At 41.7% G+C, this 26,749-nt stretch overlaps 1 protein-coding gene and 1 non-coding gene across 3 annotated transcripts in view; both read right to left on the minus strand.

The window, feature by feature from the left end:
• The window catches only part of LOC130367602 (transcription factor HES-7.1-like), a 31,220-nt gene extending 14,603 nt beyond the window's left edge, over positions 1 to 16,617 (minus strand). For both annotated transcript variants that reach the window (XR_008892108.1, XR_008892109.1), the window contains exons 1-2: positions 16,426 to 16,617; positions 15,443 to 15,616 (exon numbers count right to left, since the gene is read on the minus strand). The gene's annotated coding sequence lies outside the window, so the exon portion shown is untranslated. The remainder of the gene's footprint in view (positions 1 to 15,442; positions 15,617 to 16,425) is intronic.
• TRNAW-CCA (transfer RNA tryptophan (anticodon CCA)) lies at positions 15,077 to 15,148 on the minus strand. Its single transcript has one exon. It is a non-coding gene; the product is annotated as a tRNA-Trp (tRNA).
• Positions 16,618 to 26,749: the final 10,132 nt, after the last annotated feature.

The raw sequence follows: 26,749 nt of genomic DNA on the forward strand, positions 1-26,749 counted from the left end.
ACTCCCGGAATGTTTCACCATATACTATACCAGTGTTTCCCAACCAGAGCGCCCCCAGCTGTTGCAAAACTACAACTCCCAGCATGCTCGGACAGCCGTTGGCTGTCCGGGCATGCTGGGAATTGTAGTTTTGCAACAGCTGGAGGCACCCCTGGTTGAGAAACACTGACCTAAACTATATACTACTATATAGTCCAACATGATGGGAGTTGTAATTTTGCAACAGCTGGAGGCACCCCTGGTTGGGAAACACTGATCTATACTATATACTACTATATAATCCAACATGCTGGGAGTTGTAATTTTGCAACAGCTGGAGGCACGCCTAGTTGGGAAACACTGACCTATACTATATACTAGGGATCGACCGATAGCCGATCGGTGGAGGTTAGGGCCGATAGCCGATAACTTATACCGATATTCCGGCATAAGTTATCGGCTATTTATCCCCCCTCGACACCGCTGCAGATCATTGATTTAAAGCGGGCGCTTTAAATCAATGCACTGCAGTGGCTTTTGTGGTGCCATAGACCGCCGCCGCCACCCGCTTCTCTCCCCCTACCTGTCAGGGTGGTCCGGGCCATCCATCCTTCGTGTAGTGTCCGGCGGCATTCCGGGTGGAGGATGAACCGGTCCGGGCTGTCCTTCTTCTCCGGACGTCATCTTCTCCACTCCGGGCAGGCTCCGGCCTAGTAACGCAGCATAGACGCCGATGCGCAGTGACGCCCGTGCGCAGTGACGCACCTGACGTCACGGCGTAGCGGCGTCTATGCAGCGTACTAGGCCGGAGCCTGCCCGGAGTGGAGAAGATGAACCCCGGAGAAGGACAGCCCGGACCGGTGCACCCTCCACCCGGAATGCCGCCGGACACTACAGGAAGGATGAATGGCCCGGACCACCCCCATTACAGGTAAGTTTAATTTATTTTATTGACTCGGAGGGTGGGGGAGGGGCCCGACCGGTATAGCGGTATGGGCAAAAATCCATACCGTGGGAGAAAAAAAAACACTATCCAGTTCATACTGGTATACCGCCCAGCACTACGGTGGGGGGTGCGACGCGGTGCGGTGGGTTGGGGGGGGGGCTGTCGCGGTGCGGCGGGTCGGGGGGGGGGGCGGTCGCGGTGCGGTGGGGGTGGTGCGGGGGGCGGGGCATTATTGGCTAATCGGCAAGGTAATTGCCGATACCAATAATGACCAAAAATCGTGATTATCGGCCGATAATATCGGCCATACCGATAATCGGTCGATCCCTACTATATACTACTATATAGTCCAACATGCTGGCAGTTGTAGTTTTGCAACAGCTGGAGGCACGCCTAGTTGGGAAACACTGATTTATACTATATATTACTACAGTGGGGGATCAAAAGTTTGGGCACCCTAGGTAAAAATTTGTATTAATGTGCATAAAGAAGCCAAGGAAAGAAGGAAAAATCTCCAAAAGGCATCAAATTACAGATTAGACTTTCTTATAATATGTCAACAAAAGTTAGATTTTATTTCCATCATTTACACTTTCAAAATAACAGAAAACAAAAAAATGGCGTCTGCAAAAGTTTGGGCACCCTGCAGAATTTATAGCATGCACTGCCCCCTTTGCAAAGCTGAGACCTTCCAGTGTCATGGATTGTTCTCAATCATCATCTGGGAAGACCAGGTGATGTCAATCTCAAAGGTTTTAAATGCCCAGACTCATCTGACCTTGCCCCAACAATCAGCACCATGGGTTCTTCTAAACAGTTGTCTAGAAATCTGAAACTGAAAATAGTTAACTCTCACAAAGTTGGAGAAGGCTATAAGAAGATAGCAAAACATTTTCAGATGTCAATATCCTCTGTTGGGAATGTAATTAAGAAATGGCAGTCATCAGGAACAGTGGAAGTTAAAGCAAGATCTGGAAGACCAAGAAAAATATCAGACAGAACAGCTCGCAGGATTGTGAGAAAAACAATTCAAAACTCACGTTTGACTGCACAATCCCTCCAGAAAGATTGGGCAGACACTGGAGTTGTGGTACACTATTCCACTACAAAGAGATACTTGTACAAATATGGTCTTCATGGAAGAGTCATCAGAAGAAAATCTCTTCTACGTCCTCACCACAAAAATCAGTGTTTGAACTTTTCAACTTTGCAAATGAACATATAGACAAGCCTGATACATTTTGGAAACAATTTCTGTGGACCAATGAGGTTAAAATTGAACTTTTTGGATACTATGGATAGACCTTAAAAGAGCAGTGCGCGACAGACAGTCCAGAAATTCTCAAAGAACTGGAAGACTTTTATAAGGAAGAATGGGCAAAGATAGCTCAAACAAGAATTGAAAGACTCTTGGCTGGCTACAAAAAGCGTTTAGAAGCTGTGATACTTGCCAAAGAGGGCAGTAAAAGATATTAACTCTACAGGTGCCCAAACTTTTGCAGACGCCATTTTATTGTTTTCTGAAAATAAAATCTAACATTTGTTGACATATTATAAGAATGTCTAATCTGTAATTTGATGCCTTTTGGAGATTTTTCCATCTTTCCTTGGCTTCTTTATGCACATTAATACCAATTTTTATCTGGGGTGCCCAAACTTTTGATCCCCACTGTGTTTATCTTATATCTATCTATCTATCTATCTCTCTATCTCATATCTATCTCATTTCTATCTATCTATCTATCTATCTATCTCATATCTATCTATCTCATATCTATCTATCTCATATCTATCTATCTATCTCATATCAATCTATCTATCTCATATCTATCTATCTATCTCATTTCTATCTATCTATCTATCTATCTATCTCATATCTATCTATCTATCTCATATCTATCTCATTTCTATCTATCTATCTCATAGATAGATAGATAGATATGAGATAGATAGATAGAAATGAGATAGATATGAGATAGATAGATAGATATGAGATAGATAGATAGATAGATATCTCATATCTATCTCATTTCTATCTATCTATCTCATATCTATCTATCTATCTATCTCATATGCATCTATCTATCTATCTCATATCTATCTCATTTATATCTATCTTCCTATCTCATATATATCTATCTATCTATCTCATATCTATCTATCTCATATCTATCTATCTATCTAGATAAGTAAATACGATGCAGCACTCCACAAGTAGCAAAGAAGGTGATTTTATTCCATCATGTGCATAGACAACGTTTCACCAGTCTCACACTGGCTTTTTCAAGTGAATAATAGTGATACAGGTGGGTATTTATAGACCGCCCACTGGGTCATGTGACATGGAAAATACATGATTTGCATACATAAACAAAAGCGATCCTGATATATTGTGCAATCAATAATACAAAACTTAATGTACAAGACATATATAGACATCCGATAATCAAAGGTTGAGAAAACATACATGTTTTGCTGAAAGTGCAAGAATTGCAGTGACTGTGATCCAAAATACCGGGTGTAGCCGTGTATGCCTTCCGGGGTCCCGCCACGAGGTTTCCTGATCTCAGGCGCCAAAGCGCCGTGTGTGCAATGTGCATCGTAGCAGAGGAGAAGTGCTTCCGGGTCGGGAGAACGCGTCCTCGTATCCATAGAAACCCGACTCCGGAGTGAGCCGTAGCCAGCGCATGCTCAGAGAGGTCTGTGTGTCCGTACATATACAAGCGCTTGTTGTAGAGAGTTCGTCTGAGGTAGGTGTAATCATAATGTGTACACAAGAAAAGGTGTCGCTCCTGGGGACAGCACCATACAGCACAGTAGAAAGTATAGATGAAATATAGAGAAGGCAGTTTGCAGTCGCTGGTCCTCATTTTCTCGATGCAGGAGCCAGATAGTGAGGAATCACTAACTTGTGGTTGCCCATGATAACCGACTGGTCAGTTAGCAAACTATATAGATAAGGCAAAGAAAATGGAACAATGGGTAATGACTCACTCCAGTCGGCGTGCATGGGCCAACTCCACTCTCCATGTATATCATGATTACCGGTGTGTATGAACCGGAGTTAACGATTCGTCCTCGTCTGTGGACCAGACTTGCATCGGTGTATTTGGACCGATATCCGTGTGGTGGTGATCTGTAAAGCACATCACTAGAGAAGGAAAAACGATATTAGAGTAACCAAATAACTCCGCCAGGCGCAATCATTCATCATGGGGCATAGATTACAAGGTCCTGTGCGTATCGGATCATATTTCGGGGGGTGTCTTATGGGTGTTTGTCCATGGACATGGACTGACCCTGCACCTGTGACAGTACCCAAACTGTATATAGGGTAGTTAACTGTCCTGTAACCCCTGAGACCCACGCTATCCAGGGACCTGTATCAATTTGCCCCTGCATGCAACTCTAACATACTGGAGTATCAGTTGTCACTTAATAAGTTGTGAATACATAGGTCCACAGAAGGGCACAGAGGACGGAAGGAGAAATTGATACACGGAGGGGGAGTCATGTCAATTACCCAAAGAGAAGAGTGTGTACAGGGATGGTCAAATGCTGTCTCCACAGGGGTGGGAGAGTCAAAGTCAGAGTGCGATGGTATACAAATTGAGGCTTGTGGCGCGGCTTGACATCAAGGCAGGTACCCGGAAGGCATGTGAACTAAAGGAAAAAAAGAGAAATTAATAATAAAATTAATGATAAGGATTGATCACTATTCACCTAAGCAGGGTAGATGTATCCCAACATATGAGGCTAGACCCATTAACGCTTCAACATTTTGGGTAGCACAGTGAACTCTACATTGAGCCCATTGGGTTTGAGTGTATTCAGATTGTGGATCCACTTGAGTTCTCTGACCTGTAGGAGAGCTATTCTATCACCCCCTCTTTTGGGGGGAGGAATATGGTCTACAATCATGCATTTGAGATCGGCCTCCGTGTGTCCAGCTTCAATGAAGTGTTTGGACACAGGGAGGTCCACACGTTTTTTTCTGATAGAGTACCTGTGTTGGTTCAATCTTGTCCGAAAGTCGTTTTTTGTTTCGCCTATATATAAGAATTTACACGGACACCAAAGAATGTATACTACATGGTCGCTGTCACAGGTTAAATAGAATTTAATGGGGTATTCTTTGTGTGTTTTGGGATGTGTGAATGTTGTTCCTTTCTGTAAGTATTTGCATGTAATGCAGCGGAGGCAGGGAAAACATCCTTTAGTTTTTGTAGAGAAATATTTCTGTTGTTGACCTGGTCCCGAGATATCGGCTTTGACCAGATGGTCTCTAAGGTTGCGTGCTCTGCGATAAGACATGAGTGGGGGAGTCTGGAATTCCCTAATATGGGGATAGCTGTCCTTGACCAAATGCCAGTGTTTCTTAATAGCTCTAGATATATTGTTGGAGACTTCATTGTAGGTGGAAATGAATGGTATCCTAAGGGATTGGTCTTTCTTGTACGTATTGGGTTTGCCTGTGTGTCTTTCTGTCTTAACCTTCTGTACATGTTTGGAGATAATCCTTCTAGGGTAGCCCCTATCTCTAAATTGTTTGACCATTTGATTGACGGCCGCATCAAATTTATTGTCCGTGTCCGTGATACGACTGGCTCTCAATAATTGACTATATGGCAGTGAAGATATCATAGACCTAGGGTGTGACGATTCAAATTTTAATAGAGTATTGCAATCCGTGGGTTTGTGATAGAGATCTGTAGTTAATTTGTTGTTGGAGATGGAAACTTTGGTGTCTAAAAAATTAACTGTATTGTCTGAATGAGATAATGTAAATTGAAGATTAGGGTCAACACTGTTGAGAAAGTTGTGGAAATCCGTAAGCTCATCTGTATTGCCTGTCCAGATGAAGAAGATGTCGTCGATGTACCTCCACCACCCCAGGAGTTTCCTGGAGTGGTGGGATACAAAGACGACATCCTCCTCAAATTCCGCCATCACAATGTTAGCGTACGTGGGTGCCACGTTACTCCCCATCGCGGTCCCACGTAACTGAATGTAAAATTTGTCATTAAAGAAAAAATAGTTGTTTTCTAGGACGAAAGTGAGTAATTGCATGACAAAGGTGGATTGTTGTGAATTGAGATGGAGTTTTTTCAGTCCTTTCTGGACTGCTCTAATGCCTCTATCATGTTGTATGGACGTGTATAAGGATACAATGTCAAAGGAAGCAATAATTGTACGATCCGGAATGTAAATATTTTGAATGATAGATAGAAAATGCATCGTGTCCCTCAAATAGGATTTAGTGTTTGTTGCTAATGGTCTAAGAACTTTATCTAAAAAGATGGAAATGTGATTGGATAGAGAGTTCCTCCCTGAGACAATCGGTCTCCCTGGGGGATCAATTAGTCGTTTGTGTATCTTGGGCAGTAGATATAACACTGGGGTCACGGGAAATTCCACTTGTAAGAATTCTCTAAGCTTAGCATCAATTACATCATTAGTCAATGCTTGTTCTAATATGGTGTTGATTTTCTGTTGCATGTCATTTTTGGGATCATATTTCAGTGTTTTATAGACCTCTTCCTCACCCAACTGTCTATATGCTTCTTTGAGGTATGTACTCCTGTCCATGACCACAATCCCACCGCCTTTATCGGCCGGTTTGATGATAAGATTGTGGTCATGGACAAGTTGTTGCATAGCCATGAGTTCCTCATGAGTCAAATTAGGATGTTTGAGTCTAGTCTGCTGGTCTTTAATGTGTGCAAAGTCTCTTTTAACACAGTCTATAAATGTGGCAATGGAGTGTGATTCAACCGGAGGCTGAAAATCACTACAAGAAGGTAAGTTATACTGTTTGAATTCAAACCTGTGGGGACCCTGGTTAGGGACAGATAGTCCACCAAGGTTTTCCACAGGATGTGAATCAAACCACACCTTGAGTTTTAACCTGCGGATAAAGCTTACAAAATCCATTTCAAGTTGGAACCAATCATTGTATGTACTTGGACAAAAACTTAACCCTTTAGATAACAATAACAGTTGTTCTTTAGAAAGGATATATGAGGAGATATTTACCACAGTCTCTGTGTCGTTTGCTATTGTTTCTTCCTCTGTTGAGTGCTTTTGTGGTTCTGTGCCCGACCAGCTCTCTGTGCCCTTGTTTTTCCTGCTCCTGTGGTGTTTGCGTCCTCCTCGTCTAGGCCGTCCCCGACGGACGGCGTATTCACTAAAAAAGATTCCTGGTTGCTTTGGCGATGTCCAGCTTTAGTTGATTCTGTATCTTCATGTACCTCTGTTTTATTCTTATTGGAGTATCGTTTGTTGGTGGTGGATAAATTTTCCCATGTATAGATATGTCTATATATTTCCCATGTATCGGATGTCTATATATGTCTTGTACATTAAGTTTTGTATTATTGATTGCACAATATATCAGGATCGCTTTTGTTTATGTATGCAAATCATGTATTTTCCATGTCACATGACCCAGTGGGCGGTCTATAAATACCCACCTGTATCACTATTATTCACTTGAAAAAGCCAGTGTGAGACTGGTGAAACGTTGTCTATGCACATGATGGAATAAAATCACCTTCTTTGCTACTTGTGGAGTGCTGCATCGTATTTACTTATCTGGATTAAGGAACCGGAAGGACCCAGGTTCCAGATATGCGGGCACCCCGAATTTCTTCTTCTTTTTTACCCTGGATTTTGGTTGTGCCGTTTTTATTTGCATTGGATTTGAAGGTCGACAAACGAGCACCCTCATCTAAGAACCATAACATGGATATAAACACAGAGACTGCTTCTGCTCCACCTTCCACCGATGTGTTTTCCTATAGCAAGGTTGATGCAGACCGCATTATGGGGAGTTTACCCAGCGACGCTTCTTTTTTACACAATCCATCCAAAATTGATCTCAGGAGGACCTACGAAAGTGAGACCAAGAAACTACTATCTGTCCAACTCCATTTGTCTACTATGAGCGAATACTACAGATCAAGAAAGATACCTAGAGGTATGAGAGCTCAACCCAGAGCTAATGCATTTACAAATGATTCTGACTACCGGACCTGCTATGAAGCTATCTCGAACAAATACTCTCTAGACCTCATACTGCTAAACATAGAATTCCTCCAGCGAGATCTAACATCCATCAAGAACAAAATTTCAGAAGTGGAAACAGCCCTGAAAGCTTCTCTGACCGAGGAAGAATGGAGAGAACTATCAGAAAAACAACAAGCTTTTTTACTTAAACAACGAACCCAAATCGAGGAGACCAAGAGACACAAATGGTTTCGTGATTGTCAGGACTACACCAGCGGACATATCTATACATGGGAAAATTTATCCACCACCAACAAACGATACTCCAATAAGAATAAAACAGAGGTACATGAAGATACAGAATCAACTAAAGCTGGACATCGCCAAAGCAACCAGGAATCTTTTTTAGTGAATACGCCGTCCGTCGGGGACGGCCTAGACGAGGAGGACGCAAACACCACAGGAGCAGGAAAAACAAGGGCACAGAGAGCTGGTCGGGCACAGAACCACAAAAGCACTCAACAGAGGAAGAAACAATAGCAAACGACACAGAGACTGTGGTAAATATCTCCTCATATATCCTTTCTAAAGAACAACTGTTATTGTTATCTAAAGGGTTAAGTTTTTGTCCAAGTACATACAATGATTGGTTCCAACTTGAAATGGATTTTGTAAGCTTTATCCGCAGGTTAAAACTCAAGGTGTGGTTTGATTCACATCCTGTGGAAAACCTTGGTGGACTATCTGTCCCTAACCAGGGTCCCCACAGGTTTGAATTCAAACAGTATAACTTACCTTCTTGTAGTGATTTTCAGCCTCCGGTTGAATCACACTCCATTGCCACATTTATAGACTGTGTTAAAAGAGACTTTGCACACATTAAAGACCAGCAGACTAGACTCAAACATCCTAATTTGACTCATGAGGAACTCATGGCTATGCAACAACTTGTCCATGACCACAATCTTATCATCAAACCGGCCGATAAAGGCGGTGGGATTGTGGTCATGGACAGGAGTACATACCTCAAAGAAGCATATAGACAGTTGGGTGAGGAAGAGGTCTATAAAACACTGAAATATGATCCCAAAAATGACATGCAACAGAAAATCAACACCATATTAGAACAAGCATTGACTAATGATGTAATTGATGCTAAGCTTAGAGAATTCTTACAAGTGGAATTTCCCGTGACCCCAGTGTTATATCTACTGCCCAAGATACACAAACGACTAATTGATCCCCCAGGGAGACCGATTGTCTCAGGGAGGAACTCTCTATCCAATCACATTTCCATCTTTTTAGATAAAGTTCTTAGACCATTAGCAACAAACACTAAATCCTATTTGAGGGACACGATGCATTTTCTATCTATCATTCAAAATATTTACATTCCGGATCGTACAATTATTGCTTCCTTTGACATTGTATCCTTATACACGTCCATACAACATGATAGAGGCATTAGAGCAGTCCAGAAAGGACTGAAAAAACTCCATCTCAATTCACAACAATCCACCTTTGTCATGCAATTACTCACTTTCGTCCTAGAAAACAACTATTTTTTCTTTAATGACAAATTTTACATTCAGTTACGTGGGACCGCGATGGGGAGTAACGTGGCACCCACGTACGCTAACATTGTGATGGCGGAATTTGAGGAGGATGTCGTCTTTGTATCCCACCACTCCAGGAAACTCCTGGGGTGGTGGAGGTACATCGACGACATCTTCTTCATCTGGACAGGCAATACAGATGAGCTTACGGATTTCCACAACTTTCTCAACAGTGTTGACCCTAATCTTCAATTTACATTATCTCATTCAGACAATACAGTTAATTTTTTAGACACCAAAGTTTCCATCTCCAACAACAAATTAACTACAGATCTCTATCACAAACCCACGGATTGCAATACTCTATTAAAATTTGAATCGTCACACCCTAGGTCTATGATATCTTCACTGCCATATAGTCAATTATTGAGAGCCAGTCGTATCACGGACACGGACAATAAATTTGATGCGGCCGTCAATCAAATGGTCAAACAATTTAGAGATAGGGGCTACCCTAGAAGGATTATCTCCAAACATGTACAGAAGGTTAAGACAGAAAGACACACAGGCAAACCCAATACGTACAAGAAAGACCAATCCCTTAGGATACCATTCATTTCCACCTACAATGAAGTCTCCAACAATATATCTAGAGCTATTAAGAAACACTGGCATTTGGTCAAGGACAGCTATCCCCATATTAGGGAATTCCAGACTCCCCCACTCATGTCTTATCGCAGAGCACGCAACCTTAGAGACCATCTGGTCAAAGCCGATATCTCGGGACCAGGTCAACAACAGAAATATTTCTCTACAAAAACTAAAGGATGTTTTCCCTGCCTCCGCTGCATTACATGCAAATACTTACAGAAAGGAACAACATTCACACATCCCAAAACACACAAAGAATACCCCATTAAATTCTATTTAACCTGTGACAGCGACCATGTAGTATACATTCTTTGGTGTCCGTGTAAATTCTTATATATAGGCGAAACAAAAAACGACTTTCGGACAAGATTGAACCAACACAGGTACTCTATCAGAAAAAAACGTGTGGACCTCCCTGTGTCCAAACACTTCATTGAAGCTGGACACACGGAGGCCGATCTCAAATGCATGATTGTAGACCATATTCCTCCCCCCAAAAGAGGGGGTGATAGAATAGCTCTCCTACAGGTCAGAGAACTCAAGTGGATCCACAATCTGAATACACTCAAACCCAATGGGCTCAATGTAGAGTTCACTGTGCTACCCAAAATGTTGAAGCGTTAATGGGTCTAGCCTCATATGTTGGGATACATCTACCCTGCTTAGGTGAATAGTGATCAATCCTTATCATTAATTTTATTATTAATTTCTCTTTTTTTCCTTTAGTTCACATGCCTTCCGGGTACCTGCCTTGATGTCAAGCCGCGCCACAAGCCTCAATTTGTATACCATCGCACTCTGACTTTGACTCTCCCACCCCTGTGGAGACAGCATTTGACCATCCCTGTACACACTCTTCTCTTTGGGTAATTGACATGACTCCCCCTCCGTGTATCAATTTCTCCTTCCGTCCTCTGTGCCCTTCTGTGGACCTATGTATTCACAACTTATTAAGTGACAACTGATACTCCAGTATGTTAGAGTTGCATGCAGGGGCAAATTGATACAGGTCCCTGGATAGCGTGGGTCTCAGGGGTTACAGGACAGTTAACTACCCTATATACAGTTTGGGTACTGTCACAGGTGCAGGGTCAGTCCATGTCCATGGACAAACACCCATAAGACACCCCCCGAAATATGATCCGATACGCACAGGACCTTGTAATCTATGCCCCATGATGAATGATTGCGCCTGGCGGAGTTATTTGGTTACTCTAATATCGTTTTTCCTTCTCTAGTGATGTGCTTTACAGATCACCACCACACGGATATCGGTCCAAATACACCGATGCAAGTCTGGTCCACAGACGAGGACGAATCGTTAACTCCGGTTCATACACACCGGTAATCATGATATACATGGAGAGTGGAGTTGGCCCATGCACGCCGACTGGAGTGAGTCATTACCCATTGTTCCATTTTCTTTGCCTTATCTATATAGTTTGCTAACTGACCAGTCGGTTATCATGGGCAACCACAAGTTAGTGATTCCTCACTATCTGGCTCCTGCATCGAGAAAATGAGGACCAGCGACTGCAAACTGCCTTCTCTATATTTCATCTATACTTTCTACTGTGCTGTATGGTGCTGTCCCCAGGAGCGACACCTTTTCTTGTGTACACATTATGATTACACCTACCTCAGACGAACTCTCTACAACAAGCGCTTGTATATGTACGGACACACAGACCTCTCTGAGCATGCGCTGGCTACGGCTCACTCCGGAGTCGGGTTTCTATGGATACGAGGACGCGTTCTCCCGACCCGGAAGCACTTCTCCTCTGCTACGATGCACATTGCACACACGGCGCTTTGGCGCCTGAGATCAGGAAACCTCGTGGCGGGACCCCGGAAGGCATACACGGCTACACCCGGTATTTTGGATCACAGTCACTGCAATTCTTGCACTTTCAGCAAAACATGTATGTTTTCTCAACCTTTGATTATCGGATGTCTATATATGTCTTGTACATTAAGTTTTGTATTATTGATTGCACAATATATCAGGATCGCTTTTGTTTATGTATGCAAATCATGTATTTTCCATGTCACATGACCCAGTGGGCGGTCTATAAATACCCACCTGTATCACTATTATTCACTTGAAAAAGCCAGTGTGAGACTGGTGAAACGTTGTCTATGCACATGATGGAATAAAATCACCTTCTTTGCTACTTGTGGAGTGCTGCATCGTATTTACTTATCTGGATTAAGGAACCGGAAGGACCCAGGTTCCAGATATGCGGGCACCCCGAATTTCTTCTTCTTTTTTACCCTGGATTTTGGTTGTGCCGTTTTTATTTGCATTGTATCTATCTATCTATCTATCTCATATCTATCTATCTCATATCTATTTATCTATCTCATATCTATCTATCTCATATCTATCTATCTATTTATCTATCTCATATCTATCTATCTCATATCTATTTATCTATCTCATATCTATCTATCTATCTATCTCATATCTATCTCCTATCTATCTTTCTCATATCTATCTATCTATCTATCTATCTATCTATCTATCTTATATTTATCTATCTTCTATTTACCCTCTTAAAATTCCTTTTCATCTACAGTATGAAGTCATGTGAACAGGTCACATGACTATTAACCAAGAATATTTTTCTAGAATGTTCCAATGTTTAGCGGTCCTTTAGGACAGATAATGTGGAGTTCTTGTTGGATCATTTTCCTCTCTCCAGATTACCATGTTGTCCTCTAGTAAGATGTTTGGTTACATGACCTCCTGTATGGTCTTGTGCCCCTCGGGTTTGATGTGTATCATTCCGAGGGTCCTCAGTGATCTCCTATTTCCTCTTTGGGAGGATTTTTAGCTGTAATCTGCAGTCTCTATGGAAGCCTGAGCCAATGTTATGGACCTTGTAGGGCAGAAGAAATGAGTGTGAAGAAGGGTGAGGAGGATTTAGGGCATCTTGAATATCTAAGCAGCTGCCAGAACGAAGGAAGAGACAGGATTTAAGAGTCTTTAAAGGCCGAAATGAGCCTCCACAAAAGGGCCGCAGATAAGATGGATTAGGGGGATAAGCCGTGTTTAATGCCCTTATGGACGGTCAGGGGGAGAACAATAGATCTTACAAGTGTCCCAACCTACCCTGCTACCGCTCGGAAAGAATGTAAATAGATGAGTAAACACGAAATCCAATTATATCACAGAAAATCCATATGTTATCTATCTATCTATCTATCTCATATCTATTTATCTATCTATCTATCTCATATCTATCTATCTATCTATCTATCTCATATCTATCTCTCTCATATCTATCTATCTCATATCTATTTATCTATCTCATATCTATCTATCTCATATCTATCTCATATCTATCTATCTATCTCATATCTATCTATCTATCTATCTCATATCTATCTCTCTCATATCTATCTATCTCATATCTATTTATCTATCTCATATCTATCTATCTCATATCTATCTATCTCATATCTATCTCCTATCTATCTATCTCCTATCTATCTCATATCTCTCTCATATCTATCTATCTATCTATCTCATATCTATCTATCTATCTATCTCTCATATCTGTCTATCTATCTATCTCATATCTATCTATCTATCTATCTATCTATCTCATATCTATCTATCTATCTCCTATCTATCTATCTCCTATCTATCTATCTCATATCTATCTATCTATCTCATATCTATCTATATCATATCTATCTCATATCTATCTATCTATCTCATATCTATCTATATCATATCTATCTCATATCTATCTATCTATCTATCTCATATCTATCTATCTATCTATCTCATATCTATCTATCTCATATCTATCTATCTATCTATCTCATATCTATCTATCTATCTATCTATCTATCTCCTATCTATCTATCTCATATCTATCTATCTATCTCATATCTATCTATATCATATCTATCTATCTATCTATCTATCTCATATCTATCTATATCATATCTATCTCATATCTATCTATCTATCTATCTATCTATCTATCTATCTATCTATCTCATATCTATCTATCTATCTAATATCTATCTATCTCATATCTATCTATCTATCTCATATCTATCTATCTATCTCCTATCTATCTATCTCTACCGATCCTCTCGGGCTCTATCAGGTTGGATAGACCCCCAGTTGAAGTAATTTTCCGGTGTCTCCTCAGATGTTCCATTTTTTCCGGGCTCTGGTTGGGCCCCTAGAGAACATTCTCAGCATTATCTGTCAGGCCGGGTTCACACCACATTTATCATGTACGTTTCCTGTATATATTTTCATTATTGGACTGTATTGAAAACCGTAAACATAGACCAATAACTGAACACCTTATGCATCCGTTTGCGGGCGGTTCGCTTGCTATATGGTTTTCTCCCGTACTCAAAACCGCAGTTTACCACAGTTTAGTCTCTGGTTTAAAAACCTACATCAACCGCATACGTTTTTTGGAACATGGACGTCAATGGGAAACGCACATGTATACGGTTTTTTCTTTGCACATGCGCATTTGCATCCTAAATTCCCTTCCCAACACCCCTCCCATTAAAAATGAACAACATTTTCAAAAACCTATGTTTTTTTTTTTTTTAATTAAAACGGACGGAACTGTATGCACTTTTAAAAAACAGTATATGGTTTAAAAACGCATCCGGTTTACTTTTTCCCATACTGTTCCATCCGTTTTTTTGTCATACGGTTTTCTTTAGAAAAACGGATTGAAAACAGTATGGGAAAAGCATGATGTGAACCCAGCCTTGGCCGCGCTGTCTCGGCTGTGATGTCTCGGCTGTGATGTCTCGGCTGCGCACTTTGGGCCATTGTCTTGTTGGAAGGTGACCCCTAAACCACAGTCCGGAGCGCTCTGTAGTCTATAAATGGGCAGCAAGGCCACTGACCTCCTGTTTCTGTTTCTATTAAGTAAAAAAGGACTTCTGACCCCGACGTGATTTGAACACGCAACCTTCTGATCTGGAGTCAGACGCGCTACCGTTGCGCCACGAGGTCACCTGATAGAATGGTGTTTGCTCTTTATTGATACCAATGTCTCATGGACAAAACGCCCTCCTCCTCCTCCTCCCAGGAGACAATGATCTTCATCTTTGTCCATCACAACATTCTAAGAGCCAAAACCATTTATATTTTACTCCACATAACAATATTTAACCATTAACAGTACATAGAACTTATATAGTAACTTTATTTATATATTTACAAGAACATATATAAGAGAATATATAATATACATAAGAGAATGGAGGATGTAAGGATCTAAGATAGATAGATAGATATGTTGCTCACATTTTGTTCACTGGATTAACGGAATAAACTTCCACCTTTTGACACGAATACCTTTTGTGTGCTGCTGCTTCTTGGATTTTTATGTAAGCGGATCCTCTGACCCAGGCTCCCATACAGCTTGCACCTTATCTCTATTTTGTCTTGCTTTTTTGGTTGTGCTGCTCTCCTGGAATACTAGATAGACAGATAGATAGATAGATGATAGATAGATAGATAGATAGATAGATAGATGATAGATAGATAGATAGATAGTTAGATAGATATGAGGTAGATAGATAATAGATAGATATGAGATAGATAGATAGATATGAGATAGATAGATAGATAGATATGAGATAGATAGATAGATAGATATGAGATAGATAGATAGATAGATATGAGGTAGATAGATAATAGATAGATATGAGATAGATATGAGATAGATAGATAGATAGATATGAGATAGATAGATAGATATGAGATACATAGATATGAGATAGATAGATAGATAGATATGAGATAGATAGATAAATAGATAGATATGAGATAGATAGATATGAGATTATAGATAGATAGATATGAGATAGATAGATATGAGATAGATAGATAGATAGATATGAGATAGATAGATATGAGATAGATAGATAAATATGAGATAGATAGATAGATAGATAGATAGATAGATATGAGATAGATAGATAGATATGAGATAGATAGATAAATATGAGATAGATAGATAGATAGATAGATAGATAGATAGATAGATATGAGATAGATAGATATGAGATAGATAGATATGAGATTATAGATAGATAGATATGAGATAGATAGATAGATATGAGATAGATATGAGATAGATATGAGATAGATAGATAGATAGATAGATAGATAGATAGATAGATAAATAGGAGATAGATAGATAGATAAATATGAGATAGATATGAGGTAGATAGATAATAGATATGGGATAGATAAATAGATTTCAGAACGTTCATGTCATTGACCTCTATAATGATCCGGCTGTCACCAATATCTGATCTATTGTAGGAGATAAATATTTAGGAGAGAATAATTTTTCCCCCGATCTCCCAAATCATAGAAAAGAATAATAAATGGATGTTTTGCTATTAGAGAAGTGGACGGCATCCAAGACAACTCAGAGACGTTGGGGGAGATTTATCAAAACCAGTGCAAAGGAAAACTTGCCCAGTTGCCCATAGCAACCAATCAGATCGCTACTTTCATTTTTCACAGGCCTTCATAATAATGAAAGAAGCGATCTGATTGGTTGCTATGGGCAACTGGGCAAGTTTTCCTTTGCACTGGTTTTGATAAATCTCCCCCGTTGTGCGTCCTGGAGATACATTCAGGATCTTATTATTATTATTATTTTCAGTGTTTTTGGGACCTTCTGCCCTTTTTGGTCGGACTGTTTGATCTCTGGACGCTGACGGCTCCTTCCATGGCCGGGAACAGATTGGGACTTTTCTTCCAGGATTAGGCTCAAGTGACTGAATGTTTGGGCAGGAGGGGCGTCCTTAATGATTATGTGGGGGGCGTCCTGGCAGGGGGGCACAATGAGGAGGCTTCATGGGAGGCAGGAGCGGAAGGGTAGGGGGTAATCAGCCATAGAATTACCAGCTGAATGGTCCAGAGGACGGAGGAGGAGGGGCAGCCCGGCCTCAGCAATTACCACAGGGTTTCCCAAAAGGGGAAACTACAACTCCCAGCATGCTCAACAGCTGGAGGCACCCTTTTGGGAAAAACTAGGATAGGCTGTGCCACAGTATTACATATGATAAATATGCATAACGTATCCCAGCAGGCAGTATCACATATGATTAGCTTAGATACAGTGCTTCACCAGACATGATCATGTGACATATTATAGGCTTACAGTACGGTATTCCTTATGATAAGCTTAGATACAGTAAAAGATATGACAGGATTACAGGACAGTAATAAACATAATAGGCTTTGATACAGTATAACATGACAGGATTAGATACAACATAACATATGATAGGCTTAGATACAGCATTTTAGCAGGCAGTATCACATATGATAAGCTTAGATACAGTGGTTAACCAGATATTATCATACATGATAAGTTTATATACATGATTGAACATGATATTGAACAGGGATGGCTTAGATACACCGACTTAGATACACATCTCAGCAGACGGTATCACACATCATGAAATTAGATACAGCAGCTCAGTGGACAGTATTACACATCATGGGATTAGATACAGCAGCTCAGTGGACAGTATCACACATGGGATTAGATACAGCAGCTCAGAAGAAAGTATCACACATCATGGGATTAGATACAGCAGCTCAGCAGATGGTATCACACATCATGGTATTAGATACAGCAGCTCAACAGACAGAATCACACATCATGGGATTAGAAACAGCAGCTCAGCAGACAGTATCGCACATCATGGGATTAGATACAACAGCTCAGCAGACATTATACTGTATACAGGCTTAGATACACAGTTCTCAGGCAGTATTAAACATGACCAGCTTAGATACACAGCTCAGCAGACAGTATCACACATCATAAGTTTAGCTACACAGGTCAGCAGACAGTATCACATATGATATGATTAGATCCATCAGTTTAGCAGACAGTATCACACATCATAGGATTAGATCCATCAGTTTAGCAGACAGTATCACACATCATAGGATTAGATCCATCAGTTTAGCAGACAGTATCACACATCATAGGATTAGATCCATCAGTTTAGCAGACAGTATCACACATAATAGAATTAGATACATCAGTTTAGCAGACAGTATCACACATCATAGGATTAGATACATCAGTTTAGCAGACAGTATCACACATCATAGGATTAGATACAGCAGTTTAGCAGACAGTATCACACATCATAGGATTAGATACATCAGTTTAGCAGACAGTATCACACATCATAGGATTAGATACAGCAGTTTAGCAGACAGTATCACACATCATAGGATTAGATACATCAGTTTAGCAGACAGTATCACACATCATAGGATTAGATACAGCAGTTTAGCAGACAGTATCACACATGACAGGATTACATACAGCAGCTTATTAAACAGCTTCATGATGGGCTTAGATACACCAGACTCAGTGCTCTTATAGTTCTATCTAGAAGCAAAAAAAATGCCAAAAAAATCTAGAAAAAGATGAGAGAACAGTAATAACAGTAACGTAAAGAACCACAAGGTATGAAACATCATTCACAATAACTATAGAAGAGAGGACGATACATGATCCAACAGCATCACACGGAGGCTTAGATACACATCTCAGCAGACGGTATCACACATCATGAAATTAGATACAGCAGCTCAGTGGACAGTATTACACATCATGGGATTAGATACAGCAGCTCAGTGGACAGTATCACACATGGGATTAGATACAGCAGCTCAGAAGAAAGTATCACACATCATGGGATTAGATACAGCAGCTCAGCAGATGGTATCACACATCATGGTATTAGATACAGCAGCTCAACAGACAGAATCACACATCATGGGATTAGAAACAGCAGCTCAGCAGACAGTATCGCACATCATGGGATTAGATACAACAGCTCAGCAGACATTATACTGTATACAGGCTTAGATACACAGTTCTCAGGCAGTATTAAACATGACCAGCTTAGATACACAGCTCAGCAGACAGTATCACACATCATAAGTTTAGCTACACAGGTCAGCAGACAGTATCACATATGATATGATTAGATCCATCAGTTTAGCAGACAGTATCACACATCATAGGATTAGATCCATCAGTTTAGCAGACAGTATCACACATCATAGGATTAGATACAGCAGTTTAGCAGACAGTATCACACATCATAGGATTAGATCCATCAGTTTAGCAGACAGTATCACACATAATAGAATTAGATACATCAGTTTAGCAGACAGTATCACACATCATAGGATTAGATACATCAGTTTAGCAGACAGTATCACACATCATAGGATTAGATACAGCAGTTTAGCAGACAGTATCACACATCATAGGATTAGATCCATCAGTTTAGCAGACAGTATCACACATCATAGGATTAGATCCATCAGTTTAGCAGACAGTATCACACATCATAGGATTAGATCCATCAGTTTAGCAGACAGTATCACACATCATAGGATTAGATACAGCAGTTTAGCAGACAGTATCACACATCATAGGATTAGATCCATCAGTTTAGCAGACAGTATCACACATAATAGAATTAGATACATCAGTTTAGCAGACAGTATCACACATCATAGGATTAGATACATCAGTTTAGCAGACAGTATCACACATCATAGGATTAGATACAGCAGTTTAGCAGACAGTATCACACATCATAGGATTAGATACATCAGTTTAGCAGACAGTATCACACATCATAGGATTAGATACAGCAGTTTAGCAGACAGTATCACACATGACAGGATTACATACAGCAGCTTATTAAACAGCTTCATGATGGGCTTAGATACACCAGACTCAGTGCTCTTATAGTTCTATCTAGAAGCAAAAAAAATGCCAAAAAAATCTAGAAAAAGATGAGAGAACAGTAATAACAGTAACGTAAAGAACCACAAGGTATGAAACATCATTCACAATAACTATAGAAGAGAGGACGATACATGATCCAACAGCATCACACGGAGGCTTAGATACACAGCTCAGCAGGCAGTATCACACATGATAAGCTTAGATACACAGCTCAGCAGACAGTATCACACATGATAAGCTTAGATACACAGCCCATCTGACAGTATCACATATGATAAGCTTAGATACACAGCTCAGCAGACAGTATCACACATGATAAGCTTAGATACACATCTCAGCAGACAGTATCACACATGAAAAGCTTAGATAAACAGCCCATCTGACAGTATCACACATGATAAGCTTAGATACACAGCACATCTGACAGTATCACATATGATAAGCTTAGATACACTGCTCATCAGACAGTATCACATATGATAAGCTTAGATACACAGCTCATCAGACAGTATCACATATGATAAGCTTAGATACACAGTTCATCAGATAGTATCACATTTGATAAGTTTAGATACACAGCTCATTAGGCAGTATCACATATGATAAGCTTAGATACACAGCTCAGCAGACAGTATCACATATGATAAGCTTAGATACACAGCCTATCTGACAGTATCACATATGATAAGCTTAGATACACAGCTCAGCAGACAGTATCACATATGATAAGCTTAGATACACAGCTCAGCAGATAGTATTACATATGATAAGCTTAGATACACAGCTCAGCAGACAGTATCACATATGATAAGCTTAGATACACAGCTCAGCAGACAGTATCACATATGATAAGCTTAGATACACAGCCCATCTGACAGTATCACATATGATAAGCTTAGATACACAGCTCAGCAGACAGTATCACATATGATAAGCTTAGATACACAGCTCAGCAGACAGTATCACATATGATAAGCTTAGATACACAGCCCATCTGACAGTATCACATATGATAAGCTTAGATACATAGCTCAGCAGACAGTATCACATATGATAAGCTTAGATACACAGCTCAGCAGACAGTATTACATGATAGGCTTAGATACACAGCTCATAAGAAAGTATCACATATGATAGGCTTAGATACACAGCTCATAAGAAAGTATCACATATGATATTGGCCAACAGCTGTCCGGGCATGCTGAGAGTTGTAGTTTTGCAGCATCTGGAGGGCCACAGTTTGGAGACCACTGTGCAGGGGAACACTGGGACTGATATAATCATATATGAGGTGTCCATTATACTCCAGTGGGTGTCTCTGGCCTGTAATTCTCCATGTGTCCACCAGATGGCGATATCATCTACCTTCTCTATACAGTACAGTATGTGGCCTATTCTGGACGCTGTTCACACATTCGGTGTTTGGATTGTGCCGTTCTCCTCTGGACATAGTGTGAGGTGTGAGGACGGACACCGGGACACACTTAGGGGATGGGGTGTGGGACAATTGGGATCCTGAAACAATATTATCCCACCCACCTTCTGATATGTCCCAACAGATATCCTAATGTCCTATATATCAATGTGGGGCAAACTTATCAATGTTGGGGTATGTAGATGTTTTGGTTGGTGTAGATTTGGTGTAATTGCACCAGACCTACCATACTTGTGCAAGCCACATGATACATTCTGATAAAGCTCTAAATCTCCCCACAGTTCTATTTGTTCACCTGATCTGCACCTCACAGGAAAAGTGGACACAGGGATTTTGTTCTATTGCTTTGGATTCCATTGGATTCCATTGAGGTTTTTTGCGTTTTTTTCTTTCTTTTTTGCTGGCGTGTGGAAACAGTCATTTTTGTACCCTGTGGCAATTTTTTTCACTGCCTTCAGGTACCACTCCATGGGTCGGATGCAGAGCGCCCAGTTCACAGGTGTATACAGGGTGCAGAGCATCGCTACTTACCTCCGCCAGCTGTATAGTATACAGGGGTGAATAGTGTACCCATGTATACTATACAGGAGCCCAGCATGGAAAGAGTTAACCCACACTGCTGCTGAGCAGTTCTGGGTTAAGTCTTTGTGCGCTATCCTGTATATAAAGCCGTCTATAGATGATTATATATACAGGATACAGTAGGCAGACGTCGACAATTGGAGGCTCCCTGTTTAGGAACACCCCAGGGGAGAGCGCCAAAAATGTACTAACCTTTTTTTTTTCTCATTTTAGATATGTGAATGCAGAGGACTACGTCAGATTTGGTGGATTGCGACGATGAACAGTGTTTTTTTTTTAAATATCAATAAAAGGGTTAATGAGGGCTGTGGGGGAGTGTTTTTTAAATATTTTTTTTTTATGTGTCGTGTTTTTTTATAATTGAATTTTCAGGCTTAGTAGTGGAAGCCATCTTGTAGATAGAATCCATTACTAAGCCGGGGCTTAGCGTTAGCCTCAAAATCAGTTAGTGCTAACCCAATTATTACTCCTGTACCCACCGCCCCAGGGGTGACGGTAAGAGCCACAGCAACAGGCCCGGAGTGTAAAAAATGGTGCTCTTGGGTCTAGGCGGTAACAGGCTAGTGCTATTTAGGCTGGGGAGGGCCAGAAACAATGGTTCTCGCCCACCCTGGTAACATCAGGCTGTTGCTGCTTGGTTGGTATCTGGCTTTTACTGAAAATAGGGGCAACCCTATGCGTTTGTTTTTTTATTAATTTAAAAAAAATGCATAGGGTTCCCCCTATTTTCAATATCAGCCAGATACCAACCAAGCAGCAACAGCCTGACGCTGCCAGGGTGGGCGAGGACCATTGTTACTGGCCCTCCCCAGCCTAATTAACACCAGCCTGTTACCACCTAGGCCCAGGAGCGCCATTTTGATGCTCTGGGCCTGTTGCTAATGGCTCTTACCGGCACCCCTGTGGTGGTGGATACCGGGGTACTAATTGGGGATTTGCACTAACTGATTTTGGAGCTAACGCTAAGCCCCGGCTTAGTAATGGATTCCGTCTATAAGATGGCTTCCACTACTAAGCCTGAAAACTCAATTATAAAAACACGACACATTGAAAAAAAAATTATTTAGAAAAAAATAAACACTCCCCCACAGCCCTCACTAACCATTTTATTGAAATTAAAAAAATGCTGTTCATCGTCGAATCTGACATAGTCCTCCGCATTCACGTATCTGAAATGAGAAGAAAAGAAGAACAAGAAATATGGGTTAGTAGATTTTTTGCGCTCTCACCTGGGGAGAGCACACATAATGCAGCGTGTTCATAAACAGGGAGCCTCCAATTGTTGCTAAACTACAACTCCCATCATGGGGGCTGTAGTTAAAGGGGTACTCCGCCCCTAGACATCCAAAGGATAGCGGATAAGATTTCAGATCGCCGGGGTCCCGCTGCTGGGGACCCCGGGGATCGCTGCTGCAGCACCCTGCTATCATTACTGCGCAGAGAAAGATTGCCCGTCATGGCCCGCCCGTCACGGCCCGCCCCCGTCAATACAAGTCTATAGGAAGGGGGCGTGATGGTCGTCACGCCCCCTGCCATAGATTTGCATTAAGGGGACGGGCCGTGATGTCATGAGGGGCGGATTCATGACGTCACGCTGCTCCGGCCCCTGTATCGCCCGTCATTACGCACAGAGCGAACTCGCTCTGTGCAGTAATGATGGCGGGGTGCCGCAGCGGCGGTCCCCGGGGTCCCCAGCAACGGGACCGCGGCGATCTAAAATCTTATCCCCTATCCTTTGGATAGGGGATAAGATGCCAGGGGCGGAGTACCCCTTTAAGCAACAGCGGGAAACTCCCTGTTTGAGAACACACTGCCAGAAAGGCTCTGTTCCCATTATGCAAAATGAGAACAGAGTCAGGCCTGGACTGTGTAGCTCCACCCCCTAATGACGTCATCACTATGGGGTGGAGCAGTAAAGGTCACAGGGGGTCTCAGGAGTGAGACCCCCTTTCGATCTGTCCCTCTTCCCTTGGACTACTGTCCCATGATGGGAGTAGTTGTAGTACCGCAGCGTTGAGGGATGGCACTTGCACATCCCCCGGCTGCGAGACTTTTAGGACTACTACCCCCATCATGGACAGACTCCTTCCATGATGGGAATTATAGTCCAGGGGCTGAGGTGCAGATCGCAGCAGGTCATTCTCCAGAGACCCGCTGCGTTCCTTATTTATTAAGTTACCAAGCCGGCAGCACATGCGGCTACACTGCGCACCCAGTCGGCTCCAGGCTCCTGTATACGCTGTCATAATTCATAGTCCCCGCCGCCGGGAGACGGGAACTCTGATTGGTGAATAGCTATTCACCAATTAGAGCTCCTGTCTCCCAGAGGCGGGGAATATGAATTATGAGAGCTGTATATAGGAGCGCAGTGGAGCCACATGTGGCGCTGGGTTGGTAACTTAATAAATGTGGATCGCAGCGGGTCTCTGGAGAATGACCTGCTGCGATCTGCACCTCAGCCCCTGGACTATAACTCCCATCATGAGACAGAGTCTGTCTCATGATGGGAGTAGTTGTAGAACCGCAGCCCTGAGGGATGGCACTTGCACATCCCCCGGCTGCGGGACTTTTAGGACTACTACTACTATCATGGACAGACTCCTTCCATGATGGAAGTTATAGTCCAGGGGCTGAGGTGCAGATCGCAGCAGGTCATTCTCCAGAGACCCACTGCGATCCACATTTATTAAGTTAACAAGCCGGCGTCACATGCGGCTCCACTGCTCTCCCCGCTGGCTCCAGATGGGGAATAATGTATGCGCTGTCATAATTAATAATCCCAGCCGCCGGGAGACCAGAGCTCTGATTGGTGAATAGCTATTCACCAATCAGAGCTCCCATCTCCTGGGCAGGCATTGTGAATTGTGACAGCGTATAAAGGAGCCGGTGCGGAGCGCAGTGAAGCCGCATGTGCCGCCAGCTTTTACAGTTAATAAATGCGGATCTGCACATCAGCCCCTGGACTACTTACCTTATGTTCACTTATAGTGGTGCACAAGGTAAGGGGTTATGTTCACTTATAGCAGTGCGCAAGGTAAGTAGTTATGTTCACTTATAGTGGTGTACAAGGTAAGTAGTTATGTTCACTTATAGTGGTGCACAAGGTAAGTGGTTATGTTCACTTTTAGTGGTGCACAAGGTAAGTAGTTATGTTCACTTATAGTGGTGCACAAGGTAAGTGGTTATGTTCACTTATAGTGGTGCACAAGGTAAGTGGTTATGTTCACTTTTAGTGGTGCACAAGGTAAATAGTTATGTTCACTCATAGTGGTGCACAAGGTAAGTGGTTATGTTCACTTATAGCGGTGCGCAAGGTAAGTAGTTATGTTCACTTATAGTGGTGCACAAGGTAAGTAGTTATGTTCACTTATAGTGGTGCACAAGGTAAGTGGTTATGTTCACTTTTAGTGGTGCACAAGGTAAGTAGTTATGTTCACTTATAGTGGTGCACAAGGTAAGTAGTTATGTTCACGTATAGTGGTGCACAAGGTAAGTAGGTATGTTCACTTATAGTGGTGCACAAGGTAAGTGGTTATGTTCACTTATAGTGGTGCACAAGGTAAGTGGTTATGTTCACTTATAGCGGTGCACAAGGTAAGTGGTTATGTTCACTTATAGTGGTGCACAAGGTAAGTGGTTATGTTCACTTATAGCGGTGCACAAGGTAAGTGGTTATGTTCACTTATAGTGGTGCACAAGGTAAGTGGTTTTGTTCCCTTATAGTGGTGCACAAGGTAAGTGGTTATGTTCACTTATAGTGGTGCACAAGGTAAGTGGTTATGTTCACTTATAGTGGTGCACAAGGTAAGTGGTTATGTTCACTTATAGTGGTGCACAAGGTAAGTGGTTATGTTCACTTATAGTGGTGCACAAGGTAAGTGGTTATGTTCACTTATAGTGGTGCACAAGGTAAGTGGTTATGTTCACTTATAGTGGTGCACAAGGTAAGTGGTTATGTTCACTTATAGTGGTGCACAAGGTAAGTGGTTATGTTCACTTATAGTGGTGCACAAGGTAAGTGGTTATGTTCACTTATAGTGGTGCACAAGGTAAGTGGTTATGTTCACTTATAGTGGTGCACAAGGTAAGTGGTTATGTTCACTTATAGTGGTGCACAAGGTAAGTGGTTATGTTCACTTATAGTGGTGCACAAGGTAAGTGGTTATGTTCACTTATAGTGGTGCACAAGGTAAGTGGTTATGTTCACGTATAGTGGTGCACAAGGTAAGTAGTTATGTTCACTTATAGTGGTGCACAAGGTAAGTGGTTATGTTCACTTATAGTGGTGCACAAGGTAAGTGGTTATGTTCACCTATAGTGGTGCACAAGGTAAGTGGTTATGTTCACTTATAGTGGTGCACAAGATAAGTGGTTATGTTCACGTATAGTGGTGCACAAGGTAAGTGGTTATGTTCACGTATAGTGGTGCACAAGGTAAGTAGACAGTGGTAACTGACATCATTTGGGAGTTTTTTCTTTTGCCTCCAGTAAGTCACAAGGTGGGGGTGGGGCGTAGCTTTTTTTGATGTGCGCCTGTGTAGGAAAGTCTCTGTTTTGTAGAACATGGCGCACGGACGAGACATTGCAGAGATGTGTTCCTGCGCAAAATCAATCAAATGTGGCGCACGTTGTATAAATTTGGCGCACATGCACATTAACGCCACAATAAAGTAATAAAGTACATAATAAAGATGGATAAAAATCGTTTAGCTATGCCAGTGGTCTCCAAACTGTGGACCTCCAGATGTTGCAAAACGAAAACTCCCAGCATGTCCGG

The sequence above is a fragment of the Hyla sarda genome, chromosome 4, assembly GCF_029499605.1.
Source record: "Hyla sarda isolate aHylSar1 chromosome 4, aHylSar1.hap1, whole genome shotgun sequence".
Classification (NCBI taxonomy): domain Eukaryota; kingdom Metazoa; phylum Chordata; class Amphibia; order Anura; family Hylidae; genus Hyla; species Hyla sarda.